The following is an 18,088-nucleotide window of genomic DNA, read 5'->3' as shown; positions in this document are numbered from 1 at the left end:
AAATCGTCTTGGCTGAAGAGTGGAAGCAAGTTCGGTGAATAATTTACGTTTTTATTTGATTCGAAGTTTTTTGATTAATTTTTCACGCGGAACAAAGGCTCTGCTCTCGAGCAATTATTTATCGTACAAAAGCAGCGTCCGATTGACGCTTTTTGTACGGGCTAAAAAGCTCTAAGGCCTTTTTCGGCCATTACTACTCTACAAGGTGGACATCTGGACCGTGCAGGCCCGCCATTACGGTAGCCAAACGGGTATAGAGGCCCTCCGACCTGCCGAGAATCCGGAGAAGGTTCATTTCGTCACGGTGGTCGCGTAGTCCCGAAGGCGAAGACCAGTTGGAGGCACGTTGGCCTTCTACGAGAGGAGACGGTAGAGTATCGGACATCAGCCATTGCCCATACCCGCAACTTTACTTCGGCCTATCCCGCACGTGTGCCCCTCCCGGCGACGCTTCTGCCGAGGAGTCGCGGTGTTTCCTGAAACGCATGGTTCGGACACCCGCTGCAGCCGGTACCCAGTGCTGAACATCACGCGACGTCGTTACACCCCTGCCGGTTCGCTCAGCTGCCAGCATTAACATAAATCCTGATCAGGTATGTCGTTAAACATGGCCATGTCACTCACACTACAACACTCACACTTACACCTTACACATAAATGAATTACCCGAAAAAATGAATACAATACATAAATGAATTCAATCTAAATTACGTTTTGCGTTTATTAGTTCATTCGCTACCGATCCCTGAGGTTAGTTCGTCCACCCAGGATTATCTTGAGTCACGTGTCGTCGATCTTAGTTCGCTCACGTTTTTGTTCTACGTTCACTTTACTGCTTCGGTGCGTTCGCTTCAGATTCATTCACTTTGAATTTCGACAGCCAGTTTTTGCATTGTATACCTCGGAACCGTTCGATCATTTTCCCTAGTAGATTGCGCTCATGCTTCATAAGCTTAGTCGGGCAACTTAACAAAACACGACCAGTGGTCTCTCTATATGAGAGTGGCGCGTAAGCCACTGCGTTTGCGGCATTTCTCTTAGACGATTCAACGAACGGTTACATTGGCGCCCAACGTGGGGCTCGAACCCACGACCCTGAGATTAAGAGTCTCATGCTCTACCGACTGAGCTAGCCGGGCCACTGCGTTTGCGGCATTTCTCTTAGACGATTCAACGAACGGTTACATTGGCGCCCAACGCAAAAATAATTGTCCAATTATCACTGAATTTATTTTATATTTAAATACTATTTTGATCACACATACGATTGCGAAAACTTTTAGCGTTATTTTACAGTTTTCTTTCACAATATACATAGTTAGGTTTAATATATTTTTTTGTATCATAGTAGGTTTTAAGGTGAATTTCAGGATATTAATGAGAATTACATTAGATTATAGAATTATTGTATTATTTTTCCATTAATTTATCATTTACATAAATTGTTGGAAAACTAAAATTGAATTCTAATCCTCATGTTTCATTGTTGTTTTTTTTTTTTTTACATTGAATTAAATAATTTTCTATATTGAATTGGTTGAACTGGTTTCTTTTGTATATATTTTTTCAGTTAATCTTTTGTTTTTTCTTTTTCTTCTCTTTCTTTCAATTAAACCTTATTTTGTTTCAAATTGAATTGAAAGTGATTCATTATTGATAAAGTTAAATTTTATTTGGATTGTTGATAATTAACTACGATTGATTTTTTTTTATTATATAACATATTTTTCTTGCATTTTTAATACAATTCAAAAAAAAAAATCAAAATGGTAAGGTATTATATTCTTCCGAATGCGGATCATTTAACCGAAGAGGAGATGAATTTTGAGCTCACTCTTAGGAATGTTCAAATTGACGAGAATGCTAAGCTTGAAGATAAAACAAGAGCATTGAGATATGCATTCAAGACACAACGAATGGAGCCAAAACTGTACGATACTGGCCTTTCTATAGTTGAAGAAGCAAAAACACTTGAAAAAACAATTAAATCGTTAAAAAAAAGTTTAAGGGAAACATTCGATTATGTCGTAGTTTCCCGACTTAGGCATTATTTAATTAGATTGGTATCAGCTAGCGCAGAGAAAGAGGATGAGAAGGAGTTGAAAACGGAGTGTTGTAAAGAGATTGAAGAAATTATGCGAGCCTACAGGCAAAGAGTAACATATGACCCAGACCATTCAAATGATGAAACAGATCAAGATTTAGGTGAGGGGGCGAAGGGTTTGAAGGACTCCTGGAGGAATCCCAACCCACAAGCTTTAGCTCAAACAGCGAATCTTAATCGAAATATTATTAGAGACAAAGATGGAAAAAGTAGAACAGGTACTTGGCCAAAAGACAACATAGGAAAAGATGGAAAAGGAAGAGGATTTTTCTCGGACAGATCATTGCGCGATAAAGATGAAAAACAAGAAATTGAAGTAGACAAAACACATGGGAATCATACACCGCATGGTGGATCGACGAAACGAGTAGAAAGAACAGAGAAACAATCATCTTACAAACACGAAGCTAGAAATCACAGTGTGAAAAGTAAAAATAAAAAACAATATGAGAAAAATCGGGCATGCTATTCAGAGACAGATTATTCAGATTCCAGTGTTAGTGAAAAAACTGGAGATAGTTGGAAGAAGAGAAATATAAAAAGTCACCATAGGTCGAGAGGCAGGTGTTCAACAACCTCATCGAGTTACAGCAGTACAGATGAAGAGGAAGAGCGAGGGGAATGGGATAGATATCGAAATTCGTCTCGAAGATCGATAACACCCCAAAGACGATTTAGAAGCTTCAGAGACGATTTTTATAGATCGCGATCTAGAGTAGAAAATTGGGATATTGTATTTAGCGGCGACGCTAGATCAATGCAGGTAGAGGACTTTTTGAATAGGGTAAAAAAACTGGCTAAGCATGAGCGAGTAGGAAAAAAAGAGTTGTTAGATAGAATCCATTATAAATTGAAGGGAGAGGCTAGCGACTGGTGGTTCACCAGAGAGAACTACTGTACTTCATGGGATAAATTTGAGAGCGAAATTAGATTCAGGTTTGGTAATCCTAACAGAGATCGGGGGATACGTGCACAGCTAAGAGAGTTACGACAAAAAAGGGGGGAAACATTTGTGGCATTTGTTACAGAGGTGGAAAAATTAAATCAATGTCTCAAACACCCACATTCATCCCGCACAATCTTTGAGATCGTATGGGAAAACATGTGCCCCCATTATAGATCTAAGTTAGCTACAACACGGGTGCGCAACCTTGAGCATTTGTTAGATTTAAACCATCGCATCGATGCAACTGACTTGAGTCTTTATCGATCCGGTAATAATTTACGAAATGAGATACACAATATTGATGCACAAAGCTGTTCTGAGGAAGAAAACTCGTCGTTCGAGGAATACGCTATAAACGCTCTTCAACGCAAACCAAAAGTAACAAAAGAAACCCAAAAATCAAGCACTACACCAAGCACTCAACTACCTACAAGAACTGATACTGCGACTGTAAAATGCTGGAATTGTCAAAAATCAGGGCACCATTGGCGAACTTGCACGGAAGCCAAACTGATCTTCTGCTATGCATGTGGAAACCTTGGTCGTACCACGAGGACATGCGAACGCAATCACCAACAATTACATTTTTCCAACCAAAATGTTAATAATGAACATTCGTTAAACTAGATGCGGGATGTACCGTTTGGAACCCGTCCATCTCGCAATCGATCGAAGTGGTTCCAGAACCCAACATCTCTCTAAACTTTCAAAAATATCAAGAAACCCTACACATTAGGGTAAATCCCAACATATGTCCCAAAATACGTGTCTCAATTTTCGACACTGAAATCATTGCACTACTGGACTCAGGGGCCAGCATTAGTGTATTGAATTCCACTAAAACTGTTGAAAAACATGGCCTAAAAGTTTTTAAAGCTACGGTTACAATTAGTACAGCCGACAACACGGAACACGAATGCATTGGTTATGCAAATGTTCCCTACACATTTGCAGGTACTACTAAGATCATCCCTACAATAATAGTTCCTGCACTCTCAAAGAGTCTTATTTTAGGAATGGATTTTTGGCACGCCTTCGGTATAAGACCAATGATAAAATGTAAAAATCAGTTGGCTGAGGTAGATTTATTAGACATGAATGGTCAGCCGATGATCAATTTGATTACCCCAAATGTAGGTATGGATGTAGAGTCGAACGAAAACGAACCAGAAATATGTCTTAAAATATGTTCATTAGAGTTGACAGAGAATGAAACAATCATCGCCCACAAGGCCAAACCCGAAGACGATGAATCGTTAGAATTACCATCTTTAGAACTTTCAAATGACCCTGAATTAGAAATCGACATAATAGAAACCGAACACGAGCTAACCGAAATAGAGAAACTACAGCTGAAGGAAACGCTTAAATGTTTTAATTGGACAAGTGAGAGAAAGCTAGGACGAACTAATTTAATTGAACATGAAATTGAAATAATTGAAGGTGCCAGAATGAGGGATTTACCAATGTACAAATACTCGCCAAAAGTGTGGGAAAGCATAGAAAAGGAACTAGAAAGATATGAAATGTTAGACGTGATCGAGGAGTGTACTAGTGAGTATGCCAGTCCTTTAGTGCCTGTTAAAAAATCTAACGGCCAAATTCGAGTGTGCTTGGATTCCAGGAAAATTAATTCGGTCACAAAGAAAGACGCGTATCCAATGCGCAATATGAACGAAATATTCCACAGGCTACAGAAAGCCAAATACTTTAGCATAATAGATTTAAAGGATGCTTACTTTCAAGTTCCATTAAAAGAGAGCTCTAGAAATTATACAGCATTCAGGACACCGAAGGGGCTTTTTAGATTCAAGGTCGTCCCATTCGGTTTAAAAAATGCTCCGTTTACAATGAGCAGACTCATGAATAAGGCTATGGGGTTTGACCTTGAGCCCTATGTATTCATTTATCTGGATGACATAGTTATAGCGACAGAGACCCTTGAAGATCACTTTCGACTGTTGAAAGAGGTGGCCAAACGTTTAGCCAGAGCCGGATTAACCATCTCAGTTCAAAAAAGTCGATTTTGCAGGCGCCAGGTTAAATATTTGGGATATCTCTTAACAGAAAACGGGCTAGCTATCGATAGATCCAAATTGGAGCCCATACTAAATTACCCACGACCCAAATCTATCAGAGATGTGAGAAGACTCATGGGATTGATTGGGTTTTACCAAAAATTTGTTAACAACTACAGCCACATTACCACGCCGATTACAGATTTGTTAAAAAAATCTAAGAAATTTAAGTGGACTACGGAAGCTGAACAAGCTTTGGATCAGTTAAAATCTGTATTAACATCTTCGCCAGTGCTGGCAAATCCCCGTTACGACCTTCCGTTTATTATCGAGACCGACGCATCACAGCTGGCAGTTGGGGCGGCCCTGTTACAGGACCATCCTGAAGGAAAACGAATAATTGCCTATTATAGTAAAAAACTCTCCAGTACGCAACGCAAATATGCAGCAACTGAAAAAGAATGTTTAGCGGTTTTATTGGCAATAGAAAACTTTCGCCATTATATTGAGGGTAGTAGTTTTAAAGTAATTACGGACGCGAAGAGCATTACATGGCTGTTTACAATCACTGCTGCGAACGGTAATTCTCGATTGCTTCGCTGGGCCCTAAAATTACAGTCCTATGATTTTAGTATACAATATAGAAAGGGCAAAGATAACGTGCTGGCTGACTGTCTATCACGCATTGAAACAGTTCAAATAGTAGACGATGATTATGTAAATCTGCGTACTCAGATTGCTAATGACCCAGAAAAATACAAAGAGTTCAAAATAGTGGGAAATAGAATTTTCAAATTTGTCCAAAATACTACCAAAGTTGAGGATAAAAGGTTTCTCTGGAAGTACTACCCCCCAAAACAAGATCGAATCGAAATTATTAAAAGTGCACATGAACCTGCTCATTTCGGTTACGAGAAGACCATTTTGAAGTTAAAAGAGAAATACTTTTGGCCAGGTATGGCCATAGAAACCAAACGATTCTGTAAGGCATGCACACCTTGCAAAACCTCAAAGAGTACTAATGTTAACAGTATACCCCCGATGGGATCCCAGAAGCCAAATTGCAATCACCCTTGGCAGTTTTTAACTTTAGATTATCTGGGCCCTTTTCCACCGTCTGGCAAGGCGCGGAATACATGCCTCCTTGTCGTAACAGATGTGTTCACGAAATTTGTACTCATTCAACCATTTAAGCAAGCAACAGCTTCTACTCTCGTAAAATTTCTCGAGCAATCAATTTTCTTACTTTTTGGTGTCCCTCAGACCATCCTCACGGACAACGGGAGCCAATTTACTTCCAATCTATTTAAAAGTTTATTAGAGCATTATGGAGTAACACATTGGCTCACGCCATCCTATCACCCACAGGTGAACAACTCTGAAAGGGTCAATAGAGTAATAACGGTTGCTATTAGGGCTACAATCAAGGCAAATCATAAAACATGGGCTGAAAATATCCATGACATAGCAAATGCTATCAGGAATGCTTCACATGAATCCACGAAACATACCCCATATTTCTTAACATTTGGGCGAGACATTATTTCTGACGGTCGTGAGTATGAAACGCTCGAAGATAGCAAAGCTAACGAACATACAATTTCCCCTGAGCAGAAAAAGCTTTTGTATGACGAGGTTCGAAAAAATCTCCAGAATGCGTACCAGAAACAAGCGAGGTATTATAATTTAAGGTCAAACTCGAAGGCACCTAAATATCAGGTCGGAGAACGAGTTCTCAAGAAAACTACCTTCTTATCCGATAAAGGGAAAAAATTCTGTGCCAAGCTGGCTCCTAGATACACGGAAGCAACTGTAACAAGAGTGCTAGGGGACAGCTATGAACTAGCAGATAACTCAGGAAAACGTATAGGAATCTTCCATGCGACCTTCCTCAAAAAGTTTTAGAGAACAGAAAAAGGTGATTAAGCTATGAATTCATCACTACGATAATTACAAAAGGCTAAAATTGTCTGCAAAAACACGTCTGAACTTCGGTTTCAATAAAACGGTCATCAAAATAAACACTAAAGTCGATTTTTATTCTATCAGCATTCATTTCTGCAATCATTGCACACAAGAGAATAAACAAAATTTACACAGAACTGTTCGCGTTAACATTCACTTTCATGTTGAATTATGTTGACGATAGATGACTTGATTTACACATAGATGAACTCGTAGCATAAATCGATAGTGAGCAGCAATAGGATCCATGTTATATTCATCTGTAGGTATGTGTTCGTAAAACATAATTTTCGTGTTCATGGGTTGATTGGTATGCCGTGATGAAAATCGTATATTGCAGAGCTATTCATTCAAATTTTGTCTGTAAATAGAAACAAATTAATTAGTAGTAACCGTATTGAGTAGTTTAGATAAATACTCCCCGGGTTTATTAAGATAATCAGTCAAATTTCGAAGATTTTCTTGCAGCTCCATTGTAAAAACGTTCTTATCCACTTTTCTCTTGTTGCTTTTGTCTGTTTGACACTTAGATGCTTTAGCAGCTCTGTCAAAACTAGCGCAGGGGTGGACATGATGCTGTCAGTTTTGATGCGATGTTTTTTCTTGACTAAAAGCAGTCACAGGGAGGGCTGTGATGACATAATATTTTATAAGTGTTGGTCAACACAAGGTTGATGTGGTAGAATATTATGAATCTCAGTTATTTACGTATATGTGCTGAGATCAACAAATTGTCCAAATAAGTTGATATGCAGCCGATTTGAAGAGTATAGTTATCACTTTACAAAACAAGTCGAATCAAGATCGATGCAGTAAAGGATGCATATATCTGTTATGAGTTTTACGTTCTATTTGCGTTCTCTAAGTTAAAGCTATAGAAGGGTTGGAAATGGTCCAATAGGGTAGCTATTTTGTGAATATTGCAACGATAACGAGACAGCTGAAATTCCACGCAGCGTTAGGTTTATAGAGTTGAGAAATTCAGTGTTATTACAATTGGACAGATTTGTTATTTCAAAATATTTCATTTATTTGGGTTATGAAAATTTGATCAATCTCACATTGATCAAATTTTCATAAAACTGCGTGATGTGATGTAACGTTCTCCGTCTTTTCGTCTAAAAGTCTTTTGTTTTTTTTATATATATATCTTTGTTTATCAAATTTCATAATATGTTTTTTTCCGTAAATATGTAAATAAACGATGCAAACTGATTTGAAATATTTATAAAAGCACCAGTACAACAATTTTGGTTTGCTATAATTTTATAGCAACTTTTGATAATTTTAAGAACCATTCACATATCAGCCGAATATTTCATATTTTTTGTACGGAAGCTTTTTAGGATAAAAGCTTAGTAGTAAAGTAACTTAAATGTAGATGGCCCATGAATTCAATAATCTCGTCTAATATTGTTTAAATGTATGTGTAAGTGTTAACTGTCAGAATATATGACTAAGCATTCTAAAGCATGAAGATTACTTTTTCTCAAATCTTTACTCACTTTTAAATCGTCTTGGCTGAAGAGTGGAAGCAAGTTCGGTGAATAATTTACGTTTTTATTTGATTCGAAGTTTTTTGATTAATTTTTCACGCGGAACAAAGGCTCTGCTCTCGAGCAATTATTTATCGTACAAAAGCAGCGTCCGATTGACGCTTTTTGTACGGGCTAAAAAGCTCTAAGGCCTTTTTCGGCCATTACTACTCTACAAGGTGGACATCTGGACCGTGCAGGCCCGCCATTACGGTAGCCAAACGGGTATAGAGGCCCTCCGACCTGCCGAGAATCCGGAGAAGGTTCATTTCGTCACGGTGGTCGCGTAGTCCCGAAGGCGAAGACCAGTTGGAGGCACGTTGGCCTTCTACGAGAGGAGACGGTAGAGTATCGGACATCAGCCATTGCCCATACCCGCAACTTTACTTCGGCCTATCCCGCACGTGTGCCCCTCCCGGCGACGCTTCTGCCGAGGAGTCGCGGTGTTTCCTGAAACGCATGGTTCGGACACCCGCTGCAGCCGGTACCCAGTGCTGAACATCACGCGACGTCGTTACACCCCTACCGGTTCGCTCAGCTGCCAGCATTAACATAAATCCTGATCAGGTATGTCGTTAAACATGGCCATGTCACTCACACTACAACACTCACACTTACACCTTACACATAAATGAATTACCCGAAAAAATGAATACAATACATAAATGAATTCAATCTAAATTACGTTTTGCGTTTATTAGTTCATTCGCTACCGATCCCTGAGGTTAGTTCGTCCACCCAGGATTATCTTGAGTCACGTGTCGTCGATCTTAGTTCGCTCACGTTTTTGTTCTACGTTCACTTTACTGCTTCGGTGCGTTCGCTTCAGATTCATTCACTTTGAATTTCGACAGCCAGTTTTTGCATTGTATACCTCGGAACCGTTCGATCATTTTCCCTAGTAGATTGCGCTCATGCTTCATAAGCTTAGTCGGGCAACTTAACAAAACACGACCAGTGGTCTCTCTATATGAGAGTGGCGCGTAAGCCACTGCGTTTGCGGCATTTCTCTTAGACGATTCAACGAACGGTTACAATTTTGCCACTAGGCGGCGCTAATGAGCAAATAATTTTTGTTTCGTGGGTAGCTCAGTAGCCTGACCACTTAGAAAGATGGCGTCTTCGACAAAGTTTATCAGTTTCACAAGGGCTAACATTATTTGAGCCGAAAGTTTCGAAATTTTGCCACTAGGCGGCGCTAGTGAGCCAAGAATTTTTGTTTTGCGCATAACTCAGTTGTCCGACCACTTAGAAAGATGGCGTCTTCGGCAAAGTTGCTCAGTATCACAAGGGCTAACATTATTTGAGCCGAAAGTTTCAAAATTTTGCCACTAGACGGCGCTAGTGAGCAAGTAATTTTTGTTTTGCGCATAGCTTAGTAGCCTGACCAAAGTTGTTCAGTATGACACTAGGCTATCGATTTTCCTCGCATTGTCACGTTTAAGTAAAAGTGCCTGGAGAAAAATATATACATTATTTATTCGGATAAAAGTATGGCTAGTTTCCTAGTATTTTCGAAGGATTGGGAGAATACTTGATCAATAATTTGATATGAGAATGAGTGAGGATCCGTTTACTACTCAAATATGTGATCGTTAGCTTTTCATATGAACCAGAGAAAAAAATATGTATGTTTATTTTTATTTCGTCATTGCATGAACTTCATTTCTTGAACATTTTCCAAGGTATGGATTGGATAGAAATGAAGTTAGGTTGGAATGTCAGTCATTACTAATACTCACTAGCGCCACCTAGTGGCAAAATTTCGAAGCTTTTGGCTCAAATAATGTTAGCCCTTGTGATACTGAACAACTTTGCCGAAGACGCCATCTTTCTTAGTGGTCAGGCTACTGAAGTATCCACGAAATAAAAATTCCTTGCTCACTAGCGCCGCCTAGTGGCAAAACTTCGAAACTTTCGGCTCAAATAATGTTAGCCCTTGTGATACCGAGCAACTTTGCCGAAGACGCCATCTTTCTAAGTGGTCAGACTACTGAGCTATCCACGAAATAAAAATTCCATGCTCACTAGCGCCACCTAGTGGAAAAATTTCGAAACTTTCGACTCAAATAATGTTAGCCCTTGTGATACCGAGCAATTTTGCCGAAGACGCCATCTTTCTAAGTGGTCAGACTACTGAGCTATCCACGAAATAAAAATTCCTTGCTCACTAGCGCCACCTAGTGGAAAAATTTCGAAACTTTCGGCTCAAATAATGTTAGCCCTTGTGATACCGAGCAACTTTGCCGAAGACGCCATCTTTCTAAGTGGTCAGACTACTGAGCTATCCACGAAATAAAAATTCCTTGCTCACTAGCGCCACCTAGTGGAAAAATTTCGAAACTTTCGGCTCAAATAATGTTAGCCCTTGTGATACCGAGCAACTTTGCCGAAGACGCCATCTTTCTAAGTGGTCAGACTACTGAGCTATCCACGAAATAAAAATTCCTTGCTCACTAGCGCCACCTAGTGGAAAAGTTTCGAAACTTTCGGCTCAAATAATGTTAGCCCTTGTGATACCGAGCAACTTTGCCGAAGACGCCATCTTTCTAAGTGGTCAGACTACTGAGCTATCCACGAAATAAAAATTCCTTGCTCACTAGCGCCACCTAGTGGAAAAATTTCGAAACTTTCGGCTCAAATAATGTTAGCCCTTGTGATACCGAGCAATTTTGCCGAAGACGCCATCTTTCTAAGTGGTCAGACTACTGAGCTATCCACGAAATAAAAATTCCTTGCTCACTAGCGCCACCTAGTGGAAAAATTTCGAAACTTTCGGCTCAAATAATGTTAGCCCTTGTGATACCGAGCAACTTTGCCGAAGACGCCATCTTTCTAAGTGGTCAGACTACTGAGCTATCCACGAAATAAAAATTCCTTGCTCACTAGCGCCACCTAGTGGAAAAATTTCGAAACTTTCGGCTCAAATAATGTTAGCCCTTGTGATACCGAGCAACTTTGCCGAAGACGCCATCTTTCTAAGTGGTCAGACTACTGAGCTATCCACGAAATAAAAATTCCTTGCTCACTAGCGCCACCTAGTGGAAAAGTTTCGAAACTTTCGGCTCAAATAATGTTAGCCCTTGTGATACCGAGCAACTTTGCCGAAGACGCCATCTTTCTAAGTGGTCAGACTACTGAGCTATCCACGAAATAAAAATTCCTTGCTCACTAGCGCCACCTAGTGGAAAAATTTCGAAACTTTCGGCTCAAATAATGTTAGCCCTTGTGATACCGAGCAATTTTGCCGAAGACGCCATCTTTCTAAGTGGTCAGACTACTGAGCTATCCACGAAATAAAAATTCCTTGCTCACTAGCGCCACCTAGTGGAAAAATTTCGAAACTTTCGGCTCAAATAATGTTAGCCCTTGTGATACCGAGCAATTTTGCCGAAGACGCCATCTTTCTAAGTGGTCAGACTACTGAGCTATCCACGAAATAAAAATTCCTTGCTCACTAGCGCCACCTAGTGGAAAAATTTCGAAACTTTCGGCTCAAATAATGTTAGCCCTTGTGATACCGAGCAACTTTGCCGAAGACGCCATCTTTCTAAGTGGTCAGACTACTGAGCTATCCACGAAATAAAAATTCCTTGCTCACTAGCGCCACCTAGTGGAAAAATTTCGAAATTTTCGGCTCAAATAATGTTAGCCCTTGTGATACCGAGCAACTTTGCCGAAGACGCCATCTTTCTAAGTGGTCAGACTACTGAGCTATCCACGAAATAAAAATTCCTTGCTCACTAGCGCCACCTAGTGGAAAAGTTTCGAAACTTTCGGCTCAAATAATGTTAGCCCTTGTGATACCGAGCAACTTTGCCGAAGACGCCATCTTTCTAAGTGGTCAGACTACTGAGCTATCCACGAAATAAAAATTCCTTGCTCACTAGCGCCACCTAGTGGAAAAATTTCGAAACTTTCGGCTCAAATAATGTTAGCCCTTGTGATACCGAGCAATTTTGCCGAAGACGCCATCTTTCTAAGTGGTCAGACTACATAGCTATCCACGAAATAAAAATTCCTTGCTCACTAGCGCCACCTAGTGGAAAAATTTCGAAACTTTCGGCTCAAATAATGTTAGCCCTTGTGATACCGAGCAACTTTGCCGAAGACGCCATCTTTCTAAGTGGTCAGACTACTGAGCTATCCACGAAATAAAAATTCCTTGCTCACTAGCGCCACCTAGTGGAAAAATTTCGAAACTTTCGGCTCAAATAATGTTAGCCCTTGTGATACCGAGCAACTTTGCCGAAGACGCCATCTTTCTAAGTGGTCAGACTACTGAGCTATCCACGAAATAAAAATTCCATGCTCACTAGCGCCACCTAGTGGAAACATTTCGAAATTTTCGACTCAAATAATGTTAGCCCTTGTGATACCGAGCAATTTTGCCGAAGACGCCATTTTTCTAAGTGGTCAGACTACTGAGCTATCCACGAAATAAAAATTCCTTGCTCACTAGCGCCACCTAGTGGAAAAATTTCGAAACTTTCGACTCAAATAATGTTAGCCCTTGTGATACCGAGCAACTTTGCCGAAGACGCCATCTTTCTAAGTGGTCAGACTACTGAGCTATCCACGAAATAAAAATTCCTTGCTCACTAGCGCCACCTAGTGGAAAAATTTCGAAACTTTCGGCTCAAATAATGTTAGCCCTTGTGATACCGAGCAACTTTGCCGAAGACGCCATCTTTCTAAGTGGTCAGACTACTGAGCTATGGCGGCATCCACAAATTACGTAACGCTCTAGGGGGAGGGGGGGAGTAGGCTCAAGCGTTACGGCCCATACAAAAATTTGAAATTTTTCATACAAAAAGCGTTACGGAGGGGGGGGGGAGGGGGTCAAAAATTTCCAATTTTAGCGTTACGTAATAAATGGACGCCGCCTATCCACGAAATAAAAATTCCTTGCTCACTAGCGCCACCTAGTGGAAAAATTTCGAAACTTTCGGCTCAAATAATGTTAGCCCTTGTGATACCGAGCAATTTTGCCGAAGACGCCATCTTTCTAAGTGGTCAGACTACTGAGCTATCCACGAAATAAAAATTCCTTGCTCACTAGCGCCACCTAGTGGAAAAATTTCGAAACTTTCGGCTCAAATAATGTTAGCCCTTGTGATACCGAGCAACTTTGCCGAAGACGCCATCTTTCTAAGTGGTCAGACTACTGAGCTATCCACGAAATAAAAATTCCTTGCTCACTAGCGCCACCTAGTGGAAAAATTCCGAAACTTTCGACTCAAATAATGTTAGCCCTTGTGATACTGAGCAACTTTGCCGAAGACGCCATCTTTCTAAGTGGTCAGACTACTGAGCTATCCACGAAATAAAAATTCCTTGCTCACTAGCGCCACCTAGTGGAAAAATTTCGAAACTTTCGACTCAAATAATGTTAGCCCTTGTGATACTGAGCAACTTTGCCGAAGACGCCATCTTTCTAAGTGGTCGGGCTACTGAGCTATGTGCAAAACAAACATTCCTTGTTCACTAGCGCCGCCTAGTGGCAAAATTTCGAAACTTTCGGCTCAAATAATGTTAGCCCTTGTGATACCGAGCAACTTTGCCGAAGACGCCAACTTTCTAAGTGGTCAGACTACTGAGCTATCCACGAAATAAAAATTCCTATCTCACAAGCGCCACCTAGTGGCAAAATTTCGAAATTTTCGACTCAAATAATGTTAGCCCTTGTGATACTGAGCAACTTTGCCGAAGACGCCATCTTTCTAAGTGGTCGGGCTACTGAGCTATGCGCAAAACAAAAATTATTTGCTCATTAGCGCCGCCTAGTGGCAAAATTTCGAAACTTTCGGCTCAAATAATGTTAGCCCTTGTGATACTGAGCAACTTTGCCGAAGACGCCATCTTTCTAAGTGGTCAGACTACTGAGCTATCCACGAAATAAAAATTCGTTGCTCACTAGCGCCACCTAGTGGCAAAATTTCGAAACTTTCGACTCAAATAATGTTAGCCCTTGTGATACTGAGCAACTTTGCCGAAGACGCCATCTTTCTAAGTGGTCAGACTACTGAGCTATCCACGAAATAAAAATTCCTTGCTCACTAGCGCCACCTAGTGGAAAAATTTCGAAACTTTCGGCTCAAATAATGTTAGCCCTTGTGATACCGAGCAATTTTGCCGAAGACGCCATCTTTCTAAGTGGTCAGACTACTGAGCTATCCACGAAATAAAAATTCCTTGCTCACTAGCGCCACCTAGTGGAAAAATTTCGAAACTTTCGGCTCAAATAATGTTAGCCCTTGTGATACCGAGCAACTTTGCCGAAGACGCCATATTTCTAAGTGGTCAGACTACTGAGCTATCCACGAAATAAAAATTCCTTGCTCACTAGCGCCACCTAGTGGAAAAATTTCGAAACTTTCGACTCAAATAATGTTAGCCCTTAGCAACTTTGCCTCAGACGCCATCTTTCTAAGTGGTCAGAGCTATCCACGAAATAAAAATTCCTTGCTCACTAGCGCCACCTAGTGGAAAAATTTCGAAACTTTCGACTCAAATAATGTTAGCCCTTGTGATACTGAGCAACTTTGCCGAAGACGCCATCTTTCTAAGTGGTCGGGCTACTGAGCTATGCGCAAAACAAAAATTATTTGCTCATTAGCGCCGCCTAGTGGCAAAATTTCGAAACTTTCGGCTCAAATAATGTTAGCCCTTGTGATACTGAGCAACTTTGCCGAAGACGCCATCTTTCTAAGTGGTCAGACTACTGAGCTATCCACGAAATAAAAATTCCTTGCTCACTAGCGCCACCTAGTGGAAAAATTTCGAAACTTTCGACTCAAATAATGTTAGCCCTTGTGATACTGAGCAACTTTGTCGAAGACGCCATGTTTCTAAGTGGTCAGACTACTGAGCTATGCGCAAAACAAAAATTATTTGCTCATTAGCGCCGCCTAGTGGCAAAATTTCGAAACTTTCGGCTTAAATAATGTTAGCCCTTGTAATACAGAGCAACTTTGCCGAAGACGCCAACTTTCTAAGTGGTCAGACTACTGAGCTATCCACGAAACAAAAAATCCTTGCTCACTAGCGCCGCCAAGTGGCGAAATTTCGAAACTTTTGGCTCAAATAATGTTAGCCCTTGTGATACTGAGCAACTTTGCCGAAGACGCCAACTTTCTAAGTGGTCGGGCTACCGAGCTATGCGCAAAACAAAAATTATTTGCTCACTAGCGCCGCCTAGTGGCAAAATTTCAAAACTTTTGGCTCAAACTATGTTAGCCCTTGTGATACTGAGCAACTTTGCCGAAGACGCCATCTTTCTAAGTGGTCAGACTACTGAGCTATCCACGAAATAAAAATTCCTTGCTCACTAGCACCGCCTAGTGGCAAAATTTCGAAACTTTTGGCTCAAATAATGTTAGCCCTTGTGATACTGAGCAACTTTGCCGAAGACGCCTCTTTCTAGGTGGTCGGGCTACCGAGCTATGCGCAAAACAAAAATTATGTGCTCACTAGCGCCGCCTAGTGGCATAATTTCGAAACTTTCGGCTCAAATAATGTTAGCCCTTGTGATACTGAGCAACTTTGCCGAAGACGCCATCTTTCTAAGTGGTCAGGCAACTGAGCTATGCGCAAAACAAAAATTCTATGCCCACTAATGCCGCCTGGTGGCGCAATTCCATATCAGAATGATCACCACATGTTAGCCCTTGAGCTAGCGGACTTTGGGGCAAGTGTGCCATAGGGGCAAGTGTGCCACCCCTGCTTTTTATAAAAACTACAATATATATTTTCTCTTTGAGCTTAACAATATGTTCCCTTATAGTTCACAATACAATGATCAAAATATGATGAAAATTGCTCTATTTTCCACGTATTTACATCGACTTGAGCAAAGACAACCAAATTTGAGTGGATTTTTATAAGATTTCGTTGTTTCTAAATAGCATGGTGAACGATAAATTATTAACAGATTTTTATAACGTACTATACATCGTGAAACTATTCAATTGTGTAACTTATTGTGACATTTGAACAAAAAAAGTATTTAGTTTTACACATGAAATCCAGTTTGGTTGAAATGTATACTTATTGGGGCAAGTGTGCCACCTATTTGGTAAACAAAAATTATTGGTGTGAAATTTATAAAAATTAAAACATCATCAACAAAATCATAATAATAAACTAAAATGAGGCACCAGTAGTAGTTTTTAAAGTAAAGTAGGGGAACAACGGACATGTTTGCCCCCCTAAGCATTTTTTTCTCAAAATATTCAATAATAACATGTTTTTGGCTTATTAACTAACGTTTTACATATCTACATCAATATTTTACCGTTATTTAGTGCTGATCTAGTTTAATATTGTACATATTCGCCATAATATAAAAGTAATGCATATATTGTATTGAATGGGGACAAAAATAATCATTTTAGTTATTCGAATTAAGTAATAGAGAGTTACGCATGTTTCGAACCTTGTTATAAAGCCCCCCCTTATTACGGTAAACTTAAAATATTTTTTTGAATTATCGATTAGCGTCTGCTTTGTAAGTAATATTAATAGGAAATAAAGAAAATTTCATTACAAGTAGAATTACATGCGATGTTCATTCGGTGGCCGTCTTGCCCCATATGGGTGGCACACTTGCCCCATAGTGTCGAAAAACATGTTATTTTGGATGATATTTGAGAAGCTCCAAAACTAATACTTTTTGAAATTATTTTCTTTTTGAATGGCACAGTGGTTATGAAAAGATGTGAAACTAACCTCATGAGGCTAAATTGGTGGATTTTATTAGCTTTAGGCAAAGTTATTGAACAATTTGCTTAAGGTGGCACACTTGCCCCAAATTCCGCTACTGAACAACTCTTCCGAAGACACCAACCTTCCAAAACATCAGGATTCAGAGATATCATATGTTACAAAATTTTGCATTCTTATCCCTCATGGTTCATATAGTGCAAATCAGAAAAAGCGCCCCTACCGGCCAAGTTCTCAACTAAAAGGATGATCCTCAACTCCTAAAGGTAGATCGTACTTAGTACTGAAACTTCGCCGAAGACAGTACTGTACTATCTCTTTTGGCATACGAGATATTCAACGACACCCCCAAAATGATGAAATCCCATAAGCCCTGGGTCTCCTATAACGTAGATTCCTATTACGCCCCCCAACCATGTGTCTAATAGGAGACCTGACTGTAGTTTACTTCAGTTTTAGGTTAATTAAAAGAGAAAGTTTATGTGCAAAAGCAGCTAGCTTTTCTTGCGATAATTTTTGTAGGACGAACAAGAACAACAAATGTTTAATTTTTTTTTGAGGTTATTTTGATGATAAGGTTAAAAATAATTTGAAATGAAAAGATTATTGAACATATTGGACTTAATTTTTCAATTACGTTGGGTGTTTCCTGTTCCGGTAATTTAACATCAAGCTTTGGGAGTGATTCTTCAGCAGATTTCGGATCTTCTTCTATTCGCCGCGGAAATACTTCCTGTGATTATGTGGCGTTTTATCCAAGGGAGGTACTGGCGGCTCTTTATTGCTATCCCAACGT

At 40.0% G+C, this 18,088-nt stretch overlaps 1 non-coding gene across 1 annotated transcript; it reads right to left on the bottom strand.

Annotated features, from left to right (window-relative positions):
- Positions 1 to 1,066: 1,066 nt before the first annotated feature.
- Trnak-cuu lies at positions 1,067 to 1,139 on the bottom strand. Its single transcript has one exon. It is a non-coding gene; the product is annotated as a tRNA-Lys (tRNA).
- Between the last annotated feature and the right edge of the window lie 16,949 nt (positions 1,140 to 18,088).

This window comes from Aedes aegypti, chromosome 3 (assembly GCF_002204515.2).
Source record: "Aedes aegypti strain LVP_AGWG chromosome 3, AaegL5.0 Primary Assembly, whole genome shotgun sequence".
NCBI lineage: Eukaryota > Metazoa > Arthropoda > Insecta > Diptera > Culicidae > Aedes > Aedes aegypti.
Note: the sequence above shows the minus strand (reverse complement) of the source record. Positions and strands in the feature narration are given on the sequence as shown.